Below are 14,534 nucleotides of genomic sequence, written 5' to 3' on the forward strand. Positions count from 1 at the left end.
ATATATATATATATATACGCACGTACATATATACATACATATTGTTATTTAAATTTAATTCTTGTCGTGTGACATGAATTCCACACCAGTGCAATCGATTGTTGAACACTGCTATTATTCGTTACTTCTTCCCTTTGACAGTCTTCAGTGTGAGCTTGTTCTTTTCTTCATATTTCTTCATTGTAGTTCTTACTTGCTCGATTTTCCAGTCATGGAGAAGTTCACGGTGGTTATGGATGAATTCATCGCAGCTCGTAAAACCATAAGAAGTATTATGATAACAACCACACCTACATGAGGCTTACTAGTTATTTCCCTATCTTTCTAGGCCCATCTCTCTCTCTCTCTTCCTATTCTCCATTCTTCCTCTCCCTCTCTGTCTGTCTTCTCACTCTCTCTCTCTCTCTCTCCCTCTCTCTCTCTCTCTCTTTATATATATATATATATATATATATATATGTATGTATGTATGTATGATTATTACTTTCCAAAACAGAAGCCTAAATCGCCTGTTTTCTTTATACCGAAAAATAAAAAAATCGATCAATCTTAATTATAGCAGGACAGTAGAATTTAGGACTAATTTGGCTCAATTAATTTTTTTTCTTGTGATCTTCCAGTTTATTCATTATATCAGTGTTAAGTTATGTCCTGAATCCTTCCGACACAGGTTATCTACTTAGGAGAAACCTGTCAACTTTCTCCATCTCAATAATAATAGTATCAACGAAGTTCAACCTACCTCAGAGTCAAGGACTGAGTAGACATCTACAGGATGTGCTTGTCTAGTCGAAAAAATTAAATCTATATGAGATTTTTTTCTCTATTTAATCCTTGTAACTCTTCTCTATTCCAGACAATGAAAAAGTGCCAAATATATAAGTAGAAAAATCACCCTTGTCTTCATCCGAATCACGATATTTGAGCTGATTAGCTTAAACAGTAGGACTATCCATAACTTTTATAAGGTATTCTTTTCTCACTTTCAACCTCGTTCCTCCTTGTAGCTCTTGGTATACTTCCAATATTCCAAGGTATTCTAACTGTCCAACTTTTAAGGAGCTCATTCGATGTTTCTGCTTTTACTTATATAATCTAACGCTTTCCTCTTTCTTAATCCTTCTTATTTTAAGGATAAGATAAACTACATTTCTTTAATCCAAACTCTGATTTTTCTTAGTTTATTCATCTTGATATACGATCAGAGATAACCTTACTTTTAATCACTTTCTTCATTCCTTCCTTGTTTTCATTTATTGCTCTGGCAAACAATATGATATCATCTTCTGAAACACTAACAGACTTTTAAATGCCATGTCAAAATCTTTAAAAGGCATTTATGAAATCCTCTGGTAATATACTGAAATTTGCGGTTTGTGTAAATTATACATTGCGAAATATTCTGATATGTATACAAATCTTTTTGAAATAGGACAAGGTATCTCCTTGGAATATTATTTTCCAATACATACTTTAATCCTGCATGAAGGTAAATAGTATTTTTGTGTCCCTTTTTTACTTTTTCAATAACTTCCTAAAATATTTATTGGTTTTACCCAATTCTCTTAAATAATATCAGTTGAGGTATTTTATTATCTTTAATTCACTAACGGTTCTTTCAAATGCACGTTTCACTCAGCTTGGTGATTGGTAAGGATTGCTACTTTTTTCAACCTTTTTACATCCTTTGTATATGCTATGTCATCAAATGGTTGTTACCTGCGGCGTATAGTTACGGGACAATATTAGGAGATTTAATACTAAAATTGTATTTTTAAAATTATTATTTCTGTTGTTCTGGAGTTTACTGAAAACAAATAGTTGTAGAAATAATTCTTATTTCTTAAGGGGTGAAGGTTATTATTTTTTCCTACTTTGTGGATATAAATATTCATTCCATGGAATATTATAAAATCCACTGAGCTGGAATACACTCTACTAATGATGCTGATACATCTGAAAATATACTCAGCTATTCTTACTGCTGCATCTATTGAAATTGTTCTCAATTTTATTATTTTGATACTACTTTACTTTCATTACAGTTTATTTAAAAGAGTGTGTTTTTCACTGAAAAATTACTGAATGAGTCTACTTGTTATTTGCAAAAGTATTCCATTGACAACAATCGACTCTGTACAACAATGAAATAAGATCTTGCTTCACTACGTAGGGTAATTCGGGAGTTTGGGGTTCTTGATAGGTCTTAGGTGCTGTCCATATACATACATACATACATACATACATACATACATACAAACGCATGCACACAGGTGTAAACACACTTACAAACACACCCACTATTTTGTGTTTCTTTCTAATGGCTTTCATTCGCTGTCATTGTAATACATATAATTCTTCTTCCGCTTCTTCTTCTTCTTCTTCTTCTTCTTCTTCTTCTTCTTCTTCTTCTTCTTCTTCTTCTTCTTCTTCTTCTTCTTCTTCTTCTTCTTCTTTTTCTATTACCACTACTACTTATAATTATGAAAATAATTAAAAATAATAATTATTATCAATATCATTATTATGGAGTGAGGTGGCAAACTAACAGAATCGTTGGCACGCCAGAGGAAACGCTCCGCAGCTTTTCGGCCCTCTTTAACGTTCGGAGTTAAAATTCCACTGAGGTCGATAAAATAAGTACTACTTGAACACTAGGGTCGATGTAATCGACTAACCCCTAGCCCCGAAATTGCTGGCCTTGTACCAAAATTTGAAACCAATATTATCATTATTAAAACGAATACTAAAAACGATTATTAAAAAGTAGTAGAAAGGAATATTATGAAAGTGGCGAGCTGGCAGAATCCTCAGCACCCGGGTAAAATGCTTAGCGGTATCTCGTCCGTTTTTTCCGTTCTGAGTTCATATTCCACTGAGGTCTGTTTTGCTTTTTATCCTCTCAGGGTCGATAAAAAGACTACCAGCTGAGCCCTGGGCGTGATGTGGCCGATTTACTCCCTTCCCCGAAATTGATGCCCATGTGCCAAAATTTGAATATGTTAATAAGCAAGTTAATACTTTAAAGATATGCATATTTTGTAATGGTATATATATAGCCTTCTAAGATCATGATCAACGGAGGAAAGTTGAATGTCAGTATGTATCGACATAAATTCATAATTATTCCAGCCAATTAAGTAAAGAAAAATATAGAGCCCAAAATGCCTGCATTATTTATTGTGTTATGCTTCTTTACATTATTAGTCATAATTACTTCTGCAAAATCGATAAAATGTATACCAGTGACATAGTGGGGTAAATTAAACCAAGATATAAATTGTGACGTTAGTTCAAATTTATAAACCATTAAAGACAGTGGATGACAGAATCAGCTGAACAAGGATAAAATATCTTACGGTATTTTAGTTACGACCTTCAAAATTATATTTTCAAATTTCGCCGAGGTAGACTTTGCTCTCGTCTTTTCTAAATCGATAAAATAAAGTATCAGTTAAGTACTGGAGTCGATTCAAGCAACTAAACTCTTACCTCAACAGTTGTGATTGTGTGCCAATGTATAAGACATGGTTATTGTTGTAAGCTTACATATTTACCATCAGCTTTACAGAAATAAATCCTTGCTGTTTGCTATGTAAGCAAATTGGAAATATTTCAATACTCTCTTCTCTACTTTTTCATTACTTTTTCTTTTTTTTTTTTTTTTAATTTTCTTTCTTCCTTGATAACTGATTTGTATTTCTGTGCATACGTTTACACGCTAGTAATGTTTGTTATGAAGTGTGAGATGTGCGTGTGAACATGTGTTGCATATGTGTACACTATTGAATTTGTTAAGTATCATTTTTTGTTCTTGTTAACGCTTTTCGCTTTATATCCTTCTTTCCTCTATTATAGAAAGGATTTTCTTCTAATGTGTGCTACGTGAAGTCCAAATGTTCAGCTAGCAACAAAATATAATGCTTCTTCCTTGTATTTTTATCCCTATCATTGTTTAGTAGTCTAAACATTCCTATTATTATAGGAATTACAGTTGTATTCCTTCTGTATTTTACTTTTTATCCCAACAACACGTTCAGGTTTATTTGTTTGTTTAATGATATATTTATGATATATTTATGCTCGAAGAGCATCATGATGCCTTAGTTATCGTACATACTTTTTTTCCTTAACATGTCGTTGCGAATGTGTTTGTTTTACTAGTTTTTTTTTCTCTTTGTGCAGTGCTATCATCCAGAGATTCGTCACACTTTATTTTTTATTCTCATGTTTCATTTTTCATGTAATGTCTCAAGAACAAGTTTATACTATTTAAAGGTTGTTTGGCCCTTGTAATACTTATTTTTTTATAAAAAGTAATCGGATGGTAGTCAATGAATTATATATTCAATATTTTCATCAAACAGCACATACTCAACGCGCTTCTGTTCTTGCTTCATAAATATGATTTGGAGTCTACAACATATGAGAAAACTCTGTGATGGCCTAAGATCAAACAATAACAACGACAACAACAGCAGCAATTTACTGTGTGCACTATACGTCTGCTCGACTTGAGTTTGCTTGGAGTTGGTAGATTTTGTTCGTTTTTTTATTCTCAGTCACATTTGCCAAATCTATTTTTTGGTGGATACTCCTTAATTTCCATATATTTCGTACCAATAATAATTGTTTCAATTTTTAACACAAAGCCAGCATTTTAAGTGGTGAGGCTAGTCAATCACATCGACCTCAGTGCTCAACTGGTACTTATTTTATGGACCCCTAAAGGATGTAAGGCAAAGTCGACCTCGGGAGAAATTTAAATCAGAACGTCAAGAGCTGGAAGATAGCGCTAAGTATTTTGTGTCAAACGCTAAAGATTCTTACCGATCGCCGCTGTCAATGATAATATTCATAATAATGCATTCTTTATCTATCACTAATAGTTTACACATGCTTTTGAAGTTTCTAATGGGAAAATGGTCAAAATCATGGTCTATTTGGATGGTACATACTTTTCATTTTAAGTTCTCACCCTTTATGCATTCTGTCGGATGATATTTGAGAAAATATTTATTAAGGGCGTTTCTTTGTTACAGTGTGAGGATATTGGTTGAGATTGGTGTATTATTGAATTTGGAAATAATATCTGTTATTGCGTTGTTATTGTTGTTGTTGTTGTTGTTGACGACGATGATGATGATTACTCGATGTAGAGTTTTACGATAAATTTTGTAGTTTATGATGGATAAAACGTTCTCCAGTTTTCTGATTTCTGATGTTTATTATTGTCAGTATTTTTGTTAGCTATCCCCTTATTTCATTGTTTAGATCTTTGATGTTGAGTTTCATAGGATTTTGGCGAATTGTATTTGAATTCGTCCTCGGTTTTTTTTTTTCAGGTCTATTATTTCTCATGCATAACTAGTGTTGTACGAGAGTACGACACCCTCTGGTGAGAATGCTAGGACACAGCGTAAAAATCTGAGTCGATCACATCGATTCCAGTATTATTTTTTAAAACTGATGCTTATTATAATGGTCTTTGTTGTCAAACACAGTTTGTACCAGTTTCCGTCCTCGAAATTCACTCACAAGGTATCAGTAGGCTCGGGACAATAGTAGATGACATTTGCCCAAAATACTTTGCAGTGAGACAGAGACAGGAGCTATGCTCTTACAAAGTGAATCTCATAACTACACAGTGATGCTTGTATCCAATGTTTATAATATTAACTAGCAGAAAACAGCCTGAAGGGATGCTACTTGTAATCATTATATCAAATTAAATCAATACATTATCTAAGAATAAATGCGAGGTCGACGTAGGCACAGAAAATAAATTAAGGCTTTTATTATTCAAAGGATCATGGTTTACACGTTTATCTTTAACGGAATGAAATTTCTATGTAATTTTGAAATAATAAATGGATATAGTGTAAAAGCTTATACAAATATTCTAAAAGTATCTCATAGAAAAACTTTGTAATCACTTCTTTCTAATGAAGTCATTTAGCGAGTGAGTAAGTGAAAGCAGTAGAGTGTACGGGAAGGTACGAAGTATTAAATAAGATAACAGAGAAGGGAATACAAATGAAGTGTGAGAGAAAAAAGAAACAAAGAGGGAAAGGACTAAGACCTTACAAAGCACTGGTTGTGTAAGATGTTAAAAATTACTGACTATCCCGCAGTGATTTAAATTAGCTTTTTGATTAAATCGTGCAGTTGAAATCTCCAATAATAAAAGAATCACATTTTGATAATAAAAGTATATTAAAATTGGAATTTTAAGAATTTTCTAGACTTTGTAAACTTTAACAATTGCTTTCTTTTAATAAAAATTACATATTCATAACTTAATTAATAAGCTGTTTCCTTTACTATAGTATAGATGAGCTTCGTGTTAATTTTTTTTATTTTGAAAGCGTGTACCGTTAATGTAGTGTCGCTAAGTATTGGTTTACTAATATCCTTCGTGATAATATTTATGCATGCTATAACATCATTCTATTGTGATAAAGTCAGTCTGGTCTGAGTTGAGTATAATTAAGAAACTTTTGTTCAGTATCCCGATCGCAAAAATGTTTCTATGATTTTTTTTTTTTTTTTAGTTCTATGAAGGTGTTTTAACTGCTGATAATGTAGGCTTTTTAGATTGTTTTTATTATTTTCACAGAGTTCCTTTTCGCATGTGAAACGTTAAGTATTGCCAGTAATTCTCTGTCTTGGATTTTTGTGAATAATCTCTGTAACCACTAAGTGCAGCTGTTTCATTAACAGCATGGCCTTGTTGCTAGTGACCGCCACTAGTTTGAGAACTTCAGTATTGATTTTACGAAGTCAAACAGTGAATATTGAGGATGTTAGTGCCAATGGAAACGCTCAGAGCGACGTAGGTGGCGACGATAAGTAACTTATGACACAGTCATACAAGTGGCTGCTCAGAAATGGTGCAACCTATATAGCTAACTTAGTGAACTGCCTTTTTATCTGTCTCGCCGTTGCCAGAAGGTTATGCATAGTTTTTAATCAAACATACGTAATTGAAGAAATCACTGTATTCTATTATTATCTATTCTATTGGTGTTTTTCACATGTCCTTATTAGTGTTCTATGTTTAGGTTTGAAAACTATAATTCCGAAGTCAAATATATATGTGTGTACGTATATGTGTCATACGTATGTGCATATATGTGTTTATCGTACTTATGTGCTTAAATATATTTATGTATGTATACTTGAATGTGTATATGTGTGTGTATGTATGTTTGGATGTGTGTATATATATGTGTATATATATATACATATGTGTGTGCATGCATCATACATATATATATATATATATATATATATATGTATGTATGTATATGGTCAATAATTATACACACATACAACACACACACACACACACACACACACACACACACACACACACACATATATATATATATATATATATATATATATATATATATATATATATGTAGATAGATAGACAAATATTCTGTGTCCTAACTCAAACACGCGTTTCCATACATGAATAGACACATGTGTGTAAATGTGTTTGTCAAAACATAAAGAAAATTATATTAATGAAAAAAATAAAGGAAACAACTAAAATCAAAGAAAAGCAGAGGAACAGTTTCAAAGCAGAAGGTACATTAGCATCTCATAAATCAATTAGATAGAATATCATTTACTAATCAATTCTCACTATGAATACTGATCATCTCACAAAACTGTTTTGAAATTGAGGAATGTAATAACATAGCTAATCACTAAGGTGACATGATACTCCCGCACCACCACTACCACCAACCCATCACAATTACCATCATCATCCAATCACCACAATGCCTTCATTACCAGCAATAATAGAACTGATACCACCACTGCCACTTTTAAACACCATCACCATCACTACTAGCACTACTATCAATACCAACATCATAAAGACGAAAATGACGACGACTACAAAACCAACAACATCATTTTACCACTGACACCAACACCTCCACAATCACCTCACCACTATCAACATTATCACTTCATATAGTAAATAAGTAGTACAATATTAAATTAGAGACATCAGTTGTAAGATGGTTAATGGTATAGTAAAATTGCTATTTAAGTAGTCACAAGCATTCTCAATTAAAATTTGGGTATTTCTTTTGAATAAATTACATAAAAAAAACTTTAATTGCTCTCTCTCTCACTCAGACCTTATCACATTCTCTCTCATTTTCTCTCTATATATACATATATACAGATATAGAAAAGAACAGTAAAATAACTACAGAAAAATCAAGACGAGTAAAATTTGACCTTTTTATTTCATTTAGTATATGTAACAATCAAATGTAACAATCTCACCACCCCTTACCATATTTGCAATGAATACTTTACCATTTTGAAACATATGCTGCAAAGTTTGAAGGCAAAACATGACAATCCATATATTTTGCTAATATTAAAGTAACTGGGCGATGATCATTTAGCAATTTTGGGAATGATATACTGAGCTACAGAAGTATTATTACAAACGGATTTCGCTCAGTTACATGCATTGAGTACTCCTTCATAAGCACCCCGGTGAACTTTTCAACCAACCATCGTACTATGCTAAAAACTAAATATACATTGGAAAGAGACGAAAGATGTCCCAACAATGACCTAGAACGCCAAGCATGTTTCATTTTCTTAGAGCTTTTCAGGCGTATATAAGTCAATAATGATACACTAACGGCTATTTTGACTTAATGCTGTTCAATTGAGTCTACCAAATTTGTATTCAGTCTGGCGACTTTCGGCAGTATCAGTGATAGTATGATTTACTGGTTCCTATATATCGGAGGATACAAATTTCATCTAGGAATGCGAACACCGACTACACATGACTGACAAGCCTCAAGGAGATCGAAACGCATTCATGTGTGTCATTCCTGGGTTGATGTATATTGCTCCTCTAAACGTTGTTTTAAACGCATCATGTCTACGAGGAGGTTTTCTCTCAGACAAAAATCATACCTGTTTACGATGTATATATACGTTAACTATGATATATAGATGAATATATTATATATGTGTGTGTGTATACAATGTTATACATATATTTAGATACTGTTATTAGTAATATAATACATATATATAACTAGCAGAAATACCCGGCGTTGCCCGGGTTAAAGAAAGTAGTGGAATTTAAAAATCCCTTTTAGATAACTAACATGAAATATAGACTACGCAGGCCTTACCTCCTAGTAGCTGAGATACCAATTTTATACGTTAATAAACCGGCATTTCTCAGGTTATTGAAAATAATGAAATTTAAGTATGCCTTTTAAATCTCTAAGTAAAATGAAACATGGATTATACAGTTCGCAACGGTAATTAGCTGAGGTACAAACTATTAAAGTCAATAATGTGTTTTATCCGATGTTTTCACTGTTAAAATTGTTAAAATGAAAAGAAAAAGGTAGTTCTTTGTCTTTGCAATCACCTTCAATTGTCAGTAATTATTTGAAACGCGTTGAACCTGAAAATGCATAAATTTAAGAAGAACCGGCCTGCGGGCGCTCCCCTCCTGTTGATAAGTACATTTAACAAAAATTCTATCAGATGACGTCAGTATAAACAAATGTATTGAAACAAATCCGGAAATCAATCACAGTTTAATTATCTAAATATACTTCTAAATATATGATGTTTTGAGTGTGTCCTTTAATTGGTGTATAAATGAAAAGAGTTTGGGGACTTCCAACTCGCGAACATCCTACATATAACTGCTCATAAAAGAACCAAGGTGAAGTCCATATTTGTTACATTTTCTCTGTTTTGTGCGTTTGTGAATCCTTGAGAGACTGTCCTTGAGACTTGTATATTGACATAGCGAAACTTAATTTCACTGGGAACTAGAACCGCTTAAATTCAAAGGGGAAGTCATATGGGATTAGCGGGATCCGTGGAATAAAGTCATCCTCACCCTTATAGTTCCAAGTCATAATTGTTGCCTCTAGAACATAACGTCGCATCGATTTCATCACCAGGTGGATCTAGATTCCTGAGCAGCATGATTAGGGTCCCTTTTTTATGTGTTAAGTGGTGAAGTAGCACCTCAGATGGTTGTAGAAAGTTCAGGAACTTAGTTGGAAATAGTATAGCCTGGTCCTGATCAATGACAGTGCCGAGGGATTTGAAAGACTGTTCTTGTCCGGGCAACAGCTGCATGAGATCCCAGTTGATTTTCATGACAGCATCATTACGTGGAGTTAAGATGGCTTGCTCACAGAGCCATTGACTGTTGCTAAAGTTTTGTGCAATGTGTAAGAGCACATGCGTTATGAGATCATTGACAGTTGGTACCATCTCACCACAGGCGTTCTGCAACTCCACCCCGAATTCGGATGATGATAACTTTCAGAAAAATGGCTATTTTTTAATGAAATTTCCTACGAATATGTGTTATATCATGTAGATTCCGAATATACACAATCTTTGGGGGAAAGCGTTTTAGGAGGAGGTGGGGAGGATTTTCAGAAAATTCACCGGAATCCACTTCAATTCGTCTTAACTTTCAGGAAAATAGATATTTTTTAATGAAATTGCCTACAAATATACTACGGACTATGTAGATTCCAAGCACATAGGATTTGGGGAAAAAACAATTGGGGGTTATTTTTGCGAACTGGGGTGGGGTCGGAACAAGTCGTCCATATTTGTTTCAATTTCTCCGTTTTGTGCGTCTGTGCATCCGTACATAACCCTTAACCCTAGTCGTAATATTTAAGGAAAAAAATTGAAAAGTTAAGGAGTAGGTGTATTAAAAAGTCTAAAAGTAGATCTTCTTTGCATATTTAGAATCGCCGTTGGAGACAAGGTCGGAATCCGTAGAAACAAAAAGCATGCTTATTCTCAGTGTCCTCACACACACACATATATAATGAAAGAAGTTCAAACGGGGAATTATTCCATTCAATATCATGTTTATTATAGATATTGTGTAACAAATTATACTTTACACTTTTATATTTAACTGCGTGTATATTCCTTATTTTTGCTTCTGGTGTCTCTTGCTTTTCTATTAGAACCGTTTACCTGGAAATTTACTTAAAGGGTAAAAACAAAATCGTATGCAACAGATAAGTCGCCTTAATAACATATATCTGTGTACCAGATATTTAGCTGCTATTTTTAGCATAAGGAGTTTTCTGGTGAGGACTTCATTTGCCTTCATCGCTTGTGGCTTCAGTAGAAATCTACGGATGCACAAACGCACAAAACAGAGAAAATGTAACAAATATGGACGACGTGTTCCGAAACAGCCCTGAGTGGGGAAAATTTCTCAAAAATAACCCCCATTGTTTTCTTCAAAAATTCCTATATGCTCGGAATCTAAATAGACCGAGGTATATTTGTAGACAATTTCATTAAGAAATATCCATTTTCCTGAAAGTTAAACGAATTGAAGTGGATTTCGATGAATTTTCCGAAAATCATCCTCCACCCCTCCTAAAACACTTCCCCCCTAAAGTGTTGTATATTCGGAATCTACATGATATATCACATATTTGTAGAAAATTTCATTAAAAAATATTCATTTTTCTGAACGTTATGATCATCAAAGTCGGTGTGGGGGTGCAGAAATCTGTAGTTATGCCCTGTTGACAATTGATCGATTAGATAAAATCTCCGTATGAAATTTCTCTCTCTCTCTCTCTCTCTCTCTCTCTCTCTCTCTCTCACACACACACACACACACACACACACACACGAAATAGTCACAACTGTAATGATGTTTGTGTGTAAAAAAACCGTTAGGACGCCAAAGACAGGAAGTTCAAACGCAGGAAGTTGAGAAAGTGATCTGAAGAAGTGAATCTTTATATAGAGAGCAATATTATTTATTTTTTAAAAAAAATAATAATAAATCAAGACGGTATTATTAGTGTACCCCAAGTATGGTACAGATTAATCCAGAGGTTTGAACCTGCATTGAGGACACGCACAGACAGGGTATTTTATATATTAAGATTAGCACCGAAATCCTACCACCACCGTATCTCATTTGACATGTATTAATTTAAATTTTATTTTTCAAGTAACCCAAGGCAAAACGATCGGGATGGCTATGGCTGAAACGTCTTTGATATGTCTTTGAACTGAACTGATCTGGGTCTAATCAAGACTATCAGCAGTCATTCCGTCTATCTTCCAGTTTCTACCTGTTTCTCACAAAGGATCCATTTCTCTGTCTACGTATTTCAGACACAGAATTCTTCTCTCTATCCATCTATTTCATACACAGTCTGCTTCCCTTCATCTGCCAGTTTATACTCAGGATAATTTCCTTAATTTTCATATGCAAAACCAGTCACTATATTTAAAATTTCTTACATGAACTTTCCTTTAATAGTTCTTTTAAGGTCCTTCTCTTAATGTACTACCTTTCTACATCCATAATTTCGGAACATAATTAACAAAACTAGACCTCGGTGTTCACAATCCGGCAACTCAGATTGATAACCCAAGGCAAGTAATCTACCATCTAGATCATATATAATGGATTATGCCTCTTAACCTTTTGAAACCCGTAATGCATCACCGAAAACTGCCAGTAAATAACAAAAGATCATATATTGCATATGTTTAAGAAGCAGACAGACATACAGGTAGGCAGGTAGATAGATATATAGATAAATAAACATACTACATATCCATTCACACACACACATGCATTTATTAACTAAAGTACTGAGGCAGCTTATTTCAAGATAAGTTACAGATGAATTTATATGCTTAACTATACATTTTGCCGCCTTTTTCAAATAAATCACAAGCTGAAACCATAATTCTCGCTTTGCAAAATAGATTGAAGAACAACTTGACTAGTTTCTGCAGATCATAACTGACTCTTCAAGAGTGTTTTCCTATCTCGACAGAAAGAGTCAAGTAGCTAGCTTACTCTGATGATCTACAATGCTTGTAGCTCATCAGATTTATTGCTTATCAGTCAGTACATTCGCTGGAGACGCTTATTAATTAACGATGGCAGGAAGCTATGTATTGTTATTAAAAGTAGACGTATACAATTATTTACAACGTATGCGTCCTTGTATATATACATATATATATATATATATGTATGTATCCTGTGTATATATATGTATGTATATATATATAAATATGTATGTATACATATATGTATGTATATATATATATATATATATATATATATATATATATATATATATATATATATATTTATTTATTTATATATATGTATTAATATATATATATATGATTACGTATATGTATGCTTATACAGCTTATACATATGTATATATGTATATGTGCATGTGTACTTAATTTCCCTCTACGTTCGTACGTAATCACTTTTTATAACATGTCTTTCGGCTAAAATGTCGTTAATGACAGATAAATGTATTTCCACTTGTGTATTTGACACCTGAAATATTCATATTAGCATTAACCAACTCTCGCTCAAATAGATATGACCGTGTATTTTTTGAGTTCGTTATCAATCTGAGTTGCTGGATTGTGAAAACCGAAATCTACTTTTATTAATTATCTTCTGAAATGATGGATGAAGAGGAGTAATACATTGAGGAAAGGAGAAAGGACCTTAAAAAAAAACTATTAAAGTAATGTCTCTTCCCATTTTTAAGGTAATAGAGTATCTGGTTTGAGAAAGATTTGTAATGCGATTTCTCACTGATCGAAAAATAGTTTGTTGACTCGAAGGACTATATAGCAAAGTGATTTATAAAAAAGAAGAGCTCCGAATAAATTCGTGATCTTAGAGTAATCAAATGTCTTTAAGTGACATGACAAAATATTTCTATTTCAAAACATTGAAGAAAATCTCGTAGGATGAGCATGTATTTAATAATGTTTGATTTTGCTTTTAAATTTAATATTCAACTTATTGTCGATTATCGCAAAAAATACTAACAAATATAGGAATCAGCTATTAAAACATAGTACAGACGACGCGAAAGGGGAATGGTAACCATTCGAAACTTGAATGAATGTAAATGACACTGAATATTTTCGCCACTGTAGGAAAGTTGTAAAAGAAAAAAATGAATTTGTTTTTCCATAAAGGTAATCAATACTGCCTTCTATGTTCATATATATGTTGTAAGAGAAAATATTATGTGACATATTGTTGTTTAGGAAAGATTGAGAGAAAAATGATCATGTATTGTGAATTTCTTTTCGCTCTCCTTTATAAGATTAATTTCTTTATAAAGAAGAGGTTTTCAATAAATACTTTTGTCACGTGTTGTCACAGTCTTGTCATATTTTGACAATTATTTTTTTTAGTTTTCATTTTCCTGCAATAGATTTCCAATAGATGTCATCTCAAATATTCTCAACAAAGATGAGTTATATTCAGAGGGGATCGACTGGGTGAGTTAGGGAGAAGAAGACGAAAACAAAAGGGGAAGAAGTGCCAGCGGGGAGGAGATAGCAGAAAGTATTTATGAAGATTTTTTTTTCTTGGGGTGTTTGAAAACAACGTTGACCTTTCATTTCACACACACACACACACACACACACACACACACACA

At 33.1% G+C, this 14,534-nt stretch overlaps 1 protein-coding gene across 6 annotated transcripts in view; it reads left to right on the forward strand.

Moving 5' to 3' along the window:
- The window catches only part of LOC106874330 (potassium/sodium hyperpolarization-activated cyclic nucleotide-gated channel 2), a 531,661-nt gene that overhangs the window by 236,603 nt on the left and 280,524 nt on the right, over positions 1–14,534 (forward strand). The window contains exon 2 of one of the 6 annotated variants that reach the window (XM_052965673.1): positions 857–968. The exons of the other annotated variants lie outside the window; for them this stretch is intronic. The gene's annotated coding sequence lies outside the window, so the exon portion shown is untranslated. The remainder of the gene's footprint in view (positions 1–856; positions 969–14,534) is intronic. 6 annotated transcript variants of the gene reach the window in all.

The sequence above is a fragment of the Octopus bimaculoides genome, chromosome 2 (assembly GCF_001194135.2).
Source record: "Octopus bimaculoides isolate UCB-OBI-ISO-001 chromosome 2, ASM119413v2, whole genome shotgun sequence".
Lineage (NCBI taxonomy): Eukaryota > Metazoa > Mollusca > Cephalopoda > Octopoda > Octopodidae > Octopus > Octopus bimaculoides.